This window comes from Rhea americana, unplaced genomic scaffold (assembly GCF_003343005.1).
Source record: "Rhea americana isolate MKP2758 unplaced genomic scaffold, rheAme1 scaffold_96, whole genome shotgun sequence".
Lineage (NCBI taxonomy): Eukaryota > Metazoa > Chordata > Aves > Rheiformes > Rheidae > Rhea > Rhea americana.
The window spans coordinates 587,281-595,004 of record NW_028187155.1 but is presented as its reverse complement, the minus strand read 5'-3'; the positions used below and the strand labels follow the sequence as shown (position 1 = coordinate 595,004).

At 38.7% G+C, this 7,724-nt stretch overlaps 1 protein-coding gene across 3 annotated transcripts in view; it reads left to right on the top strand.

Annotated features, from left to right (window-relative positions):
- DIS3L2 (DIS3 like 3'-5' exoribonuclease 2) overlaps positions 1-7,724 on the top strand; it is a 202,211-nt gene that overhangs the window by 33,210 nt on the left and 161,277 nt on the right. The window lies entirely within an intron of this gene.

Genomic DNA, 7,724 nt, shown 5'->3' with positions numbered 1-7,724 from the left:
TGTAACACATCTTTACCTGAAGAATGTGTAAAATAGCTGGCGCAATGCAGATGTAGGGCAGCCTGTTTTTCACTTTTGTTTGAGAATTTCACTCACTATGAGTTTCTTCTTTCACTGATCAAGCTCAGAGTTTTCAAGCCTCTGGATGATTTTATTTTGTTTACAGGTATATCTCTAATCCTTTTTTTCCAGTTGGGAAATATAAGCTGCAGCTAGCACTCATAACTTGGGATTTTACATATGGACAGAACAGAACTGCCCAAATTATTTTCCAAACAAGATTTTTGAATTCTTGAGAACTTAAACTGTTGTATATCCTTTGCACAAAAGTAGTAACGCTTCTAGCAGGGTGAGAACTGATCTAAACTACTTCAGCCTGGTGCTTTTGCTCATTCTAGCTACCTGCATACATTTTTTTTGTTTGAAGCTGCATTATGTGGTTTCAGGCTTGTAAATGCAAGGTCTTCAGTTTGGTGGTTCACTGAACTTATCTTCCCTGTTTAACAGCAACTGGAATCATACTTTGAAACACTGTAGAACTTCTTTTCCTTTTAAGTATGCATAAAATGAGTGAATGACCTATGCATATATTGACACATGTAAGTGCAAACTTTATTATGCAAAAGGTGGTCATAAATAGGAACTGAAGCATTACAGATATAGGCACATGCAAAAATAGGAGAGATTTGCTGCTATCCATGTAACCTATCTGAAAAACAATTTTGAGGGTCAAAGCAAAATTTCTTTGATAGCTATTTAAGAGAACAAATCTGAGTTTGCAAGACCTATGGTAGTTGTTATGTAAGTTTGGATCACCAAATCCATTTGCATAAATTACTGTTGTATTAGACAATTTTATGTAGTTGGAAAAATGGAATAGTTTTGGGACTGCACCATTTGCCAGGATCTGAGCACAATGCTTCTTTGTAGATTTGATGCAGGTTGCCTGATGTGGAAAGCTTGTCTGTAGGTTTCATATTATATTACAGTCTCTAAACAAACAGCGCTTCTCTCTTGTATCCTTGTACCTTCATATCTACAACAGTAATGTTCTTCTGTGAACAGATTAGTAGTTTTATAATACTACTGGGTAAATGGTGACTGACTGCAAGGAGGCCTATTTCTTTTTTTCTCCCCCCCCCCCTTTTTTTTTTATTTTTTTAGTATGTTTGTGATTCTTCTGTGGTGAATTCACTTGCCAARTGAAGTAGCTGGAACATGCCAGTCATGTTTTCAGCCACACAGGTGTTGCCCTATGTTATCCTGTTTGTTTCTTGCCATCAGCAACTTGATCAGCAATAACATTCCTTTCCCCCCTGTTCCCTGAGCCTCTTGCTTATGCACTCATGTTTGTATTAGTTCTTTGGGAAAGATGCCACTAAGTTGCACTGAGAGATACTGCATTTTGCCAAGTAATTCATACTGATTAATGATGAACTGTCACAAGCTATTTTAGGTTCTTTTCCATTTGTTTAGTCTCACACTGCTGCAAAGCTGCCACATAAGTATCTTGAAGATCTTCTCCTTCCCATTTGGCCTTTTGTAGCAAGCTGAACAGCTTCAATTATTTCCTTGAAAAATGTAAATCAAATGTATAATGTAATTGATGCTCTCAGAGGAGACTTTACAGTCTCTGCGCATATTAGTTTGGTAGGATTGAGGTTTGCAAGCTGATGATTTTTATGGTTCACTATTCTCAATCCATTAGTTTATGCTCCACTGAGAACAGAGCTGCTTTTTTTGCTGGTAAACCTGTGTCTTGCATGAGATAAGGTTGTTAACACAGCAGCCTGGGGGGATCTGTGCTTTCTGCATTTCAAGCACTCTACATGTCCCCCAGATGCTCTATGGGAATATCCTTCCTTTTCTAGTTGCAGATGATTCCTACCATGGACTTTTTAAGTGCAGAGTCCCAGTGTACTGCTGCATCCATGCAATGGCAAGACTTCCTTAGCTGGAATCTCATTTCAATTTACCTGTGTATGAATGAGAGAAAGGAGGAAATGTTACTGGTGAAAGTAAGGATTTTGGATACAGACATCTGTATGTTTGCAGGAAGCTCTGAGGATGTTGAGAACTGCCTTGTTCCCAGTGAGTCAATCTTAATGGATCTGAAAGCCCGTGAGAGGGGCATTCTCTGGAGAACAGTTCCCCCAGGAATAGACTTGGTTCTGCTGAGACCTGTAGTGGCAATAGTATCTCACAGGCGGGTATAAATGGCACAGTGAAACCTAAAGGAATGTTGAGATATTTTAACGTGTGGTTATATTTTTACATAATATATTCTAGAGAGGAAAAGCACTATTTTCTTCATCCAGCTTTCCCCTTCCTGGCTCAGAAGTGAGAAATTTGTCAGGCTTGAATTTCTCAACATCATGTCCTTCCCAGCGTGCGCATCAAGTAGTTGGATGAGCTGCTGTGGTCTTTCCTGTGCTTTTTCTGTCTGATCTTAAAGCTCCATTTGTTCATACATCCTTTGGGAGAGCTACTTGCTGTTCAGTGATGATCAGTTTGTCAGTTCATATTTCTGTGCTTACTATAAGTTCTAATCAAGAGCCAACAATTTCCGTGTTGCACCAGTTGCTTGAGAAACAGACGTTTTGTCCTGGAATTTTGTTATCTTGTGCTCCTGAAGAAGGTAGCCCTTGGTTTCCTGCCAGAACTGAGTGGTATGTATTGCAGTGACAGCATTTGGAGGCTRTATTTCAGAAGCTCCTCTTCTGTCCTCTTGCCTTACATCTAGGGAATATTGAGGTACTATGGTAACTTTCAAATATTTAGCTTTTGCAAAGTAAGGTATTTGACTTAGACTGTTTTTCCAGGTACTTAACCTACTCATAACTTATGAAGTCAGAGGGATCATTGCGGTCAGCTAGACTGTCCCCTTCCTMATTCAAGCTGTAGCATTTCCCTGAATCTATGCCTTAATCTTCTGGAAAAACATTGTGATAAAAGATATACACTGATGGATAATATACTTCAGTCCTTGTTAATTACTCTGATAAAGAARAAAAGTGATGAGTTTATTTCTTGACTGACTTTTCCGTAGTTTAACTTCCACCCGTGGATTGTTGCTATGTTTTATAGACTTGTGCTTACATCAATCTCAGGAGCTTCAATTATACAGTGGCATAATTACTGGAAGGCAAAAAATGTTGATATGATGATTACAGCAATATTTCTGTAGCTCATCAAGGAGGGAAGCAGAGTGTCAATATAAAAGATAAAACCAGCCCGTGTTTTTTCACAGCCTATTTTTACTCTTTTGCCTTCTACTTAATTGCCAGATTTTTTTTTTTTTTTTTTTTAATTTCAGGTATCTATCTTGGTTTTTCTTGCAAGATATGATTTCTTTGGTGGAAGGAAATATCATAATAAGTCACTTGATATCACTTGGGGCTTAGATTCCTGGCCCAATTGCTGGTGCTTTTAGAATAGTAGTTTATAATGTGGAATGTTTTGCATGACAACAGTCTCATGCGCTGCATGCTATGGTTGAAATTTTAGAGTCTTAGTCTGAAAATAGTACCCAGGCAAGGACTGAATGCTGTATATTTGGCTCATTCTGCTCAAGATTGTCTGAAAGGAATTTTGGGTTCTGACCCTGTGTTGCTTGCTGCCACATGCAGGAGGTGTCTCAGATTTGACATCTGCTCACAGCAGTGGTACATTAAAAATAAAAGATGAACCAACCAAGTTCTCCAGAAATCAATGCCTGCACATAGTATCTGCTGTCATTGCTGCTGCTTCATGAATCATTTCCTCCTCAAAGTGCTCCTTTGCACCATTTCCAGCTGGTTCTTTTGATCTCCTCAGAAGGTCTCTGAGGTCAAGGATATAGAATTGTTAGTTTATGTACAGTGTGTGCTGCTGGATAACAAGTCCACAACCATTTTAGTCATGAAGYGTCAGAAGTAACAGAAATAGTCATTCTTTATAGCCCATGAAAGCAYATGTTCTCTTTGGTGCTCTGAGATGTCGGGTATAATTAAGTAGCAGGAGAATCTCATAGCAGACTCTTTTAGAGCTGTGCATCAGAGATAAATACTTAAATGCTTTCCATACAGCAGACAAACTACAATTCACTTTTCCCAGCTGTGACTGTTACTGGCGTAATTACCAACAAACACAGAGAAGAAACCATTTGCTTCAAGCAGACGTCACAAATACCATGTACCGTATGAACAGTGCTACGTATCCTGGCGAGCCACCACATCCAACTGTTGGTGTAAACCTGTGAACCATTAGCTGACCAGAAAAGATGCTAGCTTTGAGTTTGCTCAAGCAAATAGTGACTTGTTTCAACCAAACTCTTCTGTGAGTTTCTTCTCAAAATCTAGCTGATATAAGGATAACAGTAACTCAGGAAGGGATAGGGTTCTTAGAGGGTTATCACAGCAATACAGCTCGAGTCTAACAATCAAGAATGTTGTTTGGAAACATTACATTCATAATAAAAGAAAAAATCTGGAGAAGTCATTATTGAAATAGTAAGTGCTCTGGCATGTTAAAAGCATTCAAGCGTAATTCGTGGTGTCCAGGAGTAAAGTGGTAAGCCTAAGAAGCCAGCTAGGAATACGTCCAGAAAAGCAGAGCTCTAACAAATCTGAAAGGTTGATGGATGCTGCAGGGAGGAAGGGCAGTGGGGTTTAATTTTTTTTTATTGTTTTGCTCTAAACTTCACAGTGATGGCTGTATATTGATGGCTGTACATATGCGTGTGCACATCCTCCCCACACTCTGCTAGAGAAGCCTCCAAACCACAAATAGGTGGAAGCTGGATAAACTTCATTACATGCTTGCTTTCTTCTTGTACCCTCCTCTGGGTATATCTATGCTTTGTTCTACAATGTTGGGTTTGATGGACCTTCACTCTGAGCTGGCATGGCTCTTTCTGGGCTTTGTTTAGCTCCAGATTGACTGAGTTTAGTTAGAATAGTGATATAGATGGATGGTAAAAAAGCTGAGTTGATAGGAAGTGTTTCTCTTTGAGGGATATGTGGCATTCAATTTGCTCATGTTGCTTTCACATTTTGTTAATCAAATACCATTTACAGTGAATGAGACAAAGTCTTAACACAGTTTTAATAGCAAGACCTGGTATGCTTTTTATGGTGCATCATGATAGAATTATTAAACTGATCTGGGTTGTGTGAGATTGCTGTGGCACAGTGCCGTGGAAGGGGTGCTTCATTTGTCCTTTGCCTCCCCCAGATATGTGAAAGAAGGAGGCTTTTGGGGAGTTACAGACAGTCTGACCTTTTCTGTCAATACCTTCCTCTATCTTTGGGGGAGCCAAAAACAGAATCCCAARTAAGAGACAACAAAGGTGCAACATTTTAGAACAATTTTGCATCCTTTTAATCCTGCCTCCTGTTTGATTGGAGAGAGTGATAGTAGAAGGCTAAATAGATGGGAAGGGGGAGCTTCTGTTTGTTGGCCAACTGAATCTTGTCTTACTAGTGCAAAATTACACTACAGATGTAGTTTGGCTGCATAGATGCAGAATAAGATGAAAACATTGCCCTTAGGCTGATCAGTCAAACATTAAATAATCACTTACCTCAGGCAGTCACGTGCAGTCAGTTGTTACACTCCCCAGTGGAATAAGGGTGGCTGAGCCCCTGGTGACATGTGAGACCTATGACTGAATTAGCTACTACTAAATTTCAGTGYATATTCCTGGAAGAGCTACGCTTTAAATGAAAGGAAGTGCTCGTAGGGGCATCTGAACTTACTTTAGAATAGGAGTCAAGCCAACATGTAATACCTGATCCTCTGTTTCTACTTTTTTCTTGGTTGTATGAATATAATCTAGTACAGCAAATTGTTTCCTCTAAGAATTGACTCTAAGTGATTGTTTTAAACTCTATTCTTCCAAGTCTTCTGTAAATATGCACACATCACACTAGATTATTTTAAATCCAGTCTCTTATATAACCACTATCATTTAGGACTTTTCTTAGATCTTGATTCATGTGGAATTAGTATTTCTTAGAACTGTTTACTTTTTTTGCCAGTTTAGAGACTTATTTGATGATATCACATGAATATTTGGAGCCCACACCTTATAAGAGAGAGTCAAGATACCTGTTGCTGTGACGGGATTGTTTTTTGGAATGTCACGCACATTAAACTCACTTAACTTTTTATAAACGCTTTCTTGAAAGACTGTCCAGCTTTTGGATAGTTTTGGTTACTTTCAGATCCACATAATTAGAAGCAATTTTAAATAGTGTACTGATGATAAAAGTCCCATCTGGCCTAGAATTTGTACAATGAATGTTATGTTAGGAAGAAAAGGATCAAGTGAACAAGGTTGGTTGATTTGCTTTTTAAGGAGATTGTGCCCCTAATTTAGCTTGGTGGTGAAAGAAACAAAGAGCTACTGTGAAAATAAAAGCTGTTAATCTTCCAAGYCCCTAGGAGAAGTGTTTTTGGAGAGCATCAAAAGTTCTGAAGGGAAAGAAAAGTGTTACCTGTCTATTTGCGTGTTTGTTCTTAGCGGTGGCAGAGAAACAGCAATTGACCACAGTATTTATGAGTGGTCAAAGCTGCTAAGGCTCTGTTAACTCTTTTCATTTGTTGCCTTAACTCATGTTTGTTTTTTAGAGCCATAAATCGGAGAGATTGGGAATCTGAAATAGAGGTGATTTGTGTAAATGGAGAATTGCAGCAAGTGGAGGTRGAAGGAGTTGTAAGGATTTTTCTACAGCAGGTTCTTTAAGGCAAGATGTGGGATCCTATTTATCTCCAAGTGGTCCTTGGAGATAAGGAAGATATTTGTCCTCAGGGATGGCATGCCCTAAACTTACTGGCAGGAAATAATTTATAACTGACTAAGATAGAGCTGACTCTCAAATCTAATAGGTTCAGAACTGATGTGCTATTAGCTTCAAAAGTCCAAGATAGTTGTGCCTTCTTCCAAATTCCATTCCTATGTCATCTTCCAGACAAGACTAAGTGTAGCCAGGTTGAGGAGGATGCCTGGCCTCCTGCTCCCTCCTCTCTTAGCTTTATAACATTACAGGGCGGGTTCCCTTGATTTCTGCAACTGATGMCGTAACTGCTAGGCACATTACAAGAGCTGGGAACAGATCTATTCGTGGTACACCRTCATACAGTGGAAGGTAGCCAGTGATTTAGAAATCAGGATATATTTGTTTGTATACACCAATAGCAGTTATCTTAATTTTGCTAATATGTTATAACAAATCTTACTTTGATTACCACTTGGTATTATTCTTAACCCAGTTAGCTTACACATCAATGCYTTGGCATTTCTATCTGTGGCTGAATCTTTATTTTTGCAATGTCTTGAAGAATTGCAAGTGATTCTTTTAATCATGTTTATTGTTTAAAAGCTGCCACACAAAACACTGAAAGATGAATTAAAATTCTTCCTGATTATCTTTTCCAACAGATTTCTTACTGCTTTCAACAGCTGTTTATTTGACATCATTATTCAGCATGTGCTCACTGATAAGACATCTACTGTGTGTTTTGAAGGTCCTACRCTCTATTGGCACTTCCAGTTTCTGTCCTGGCCTTAACTGCCTGGGGACTTTTTAAAAAGATTTGATGATGGCTCTAGAAAAATACTGCAAGACAAACTGGTGATCTACTAACAATGCAGAAAAAGGCAGTCAATTTTATATTTCCTTGCTTTCTCACTGTGTTTCTGTTTGTTTACTTTTGTTTTCTGTTCTGTCAGGCAATAACTG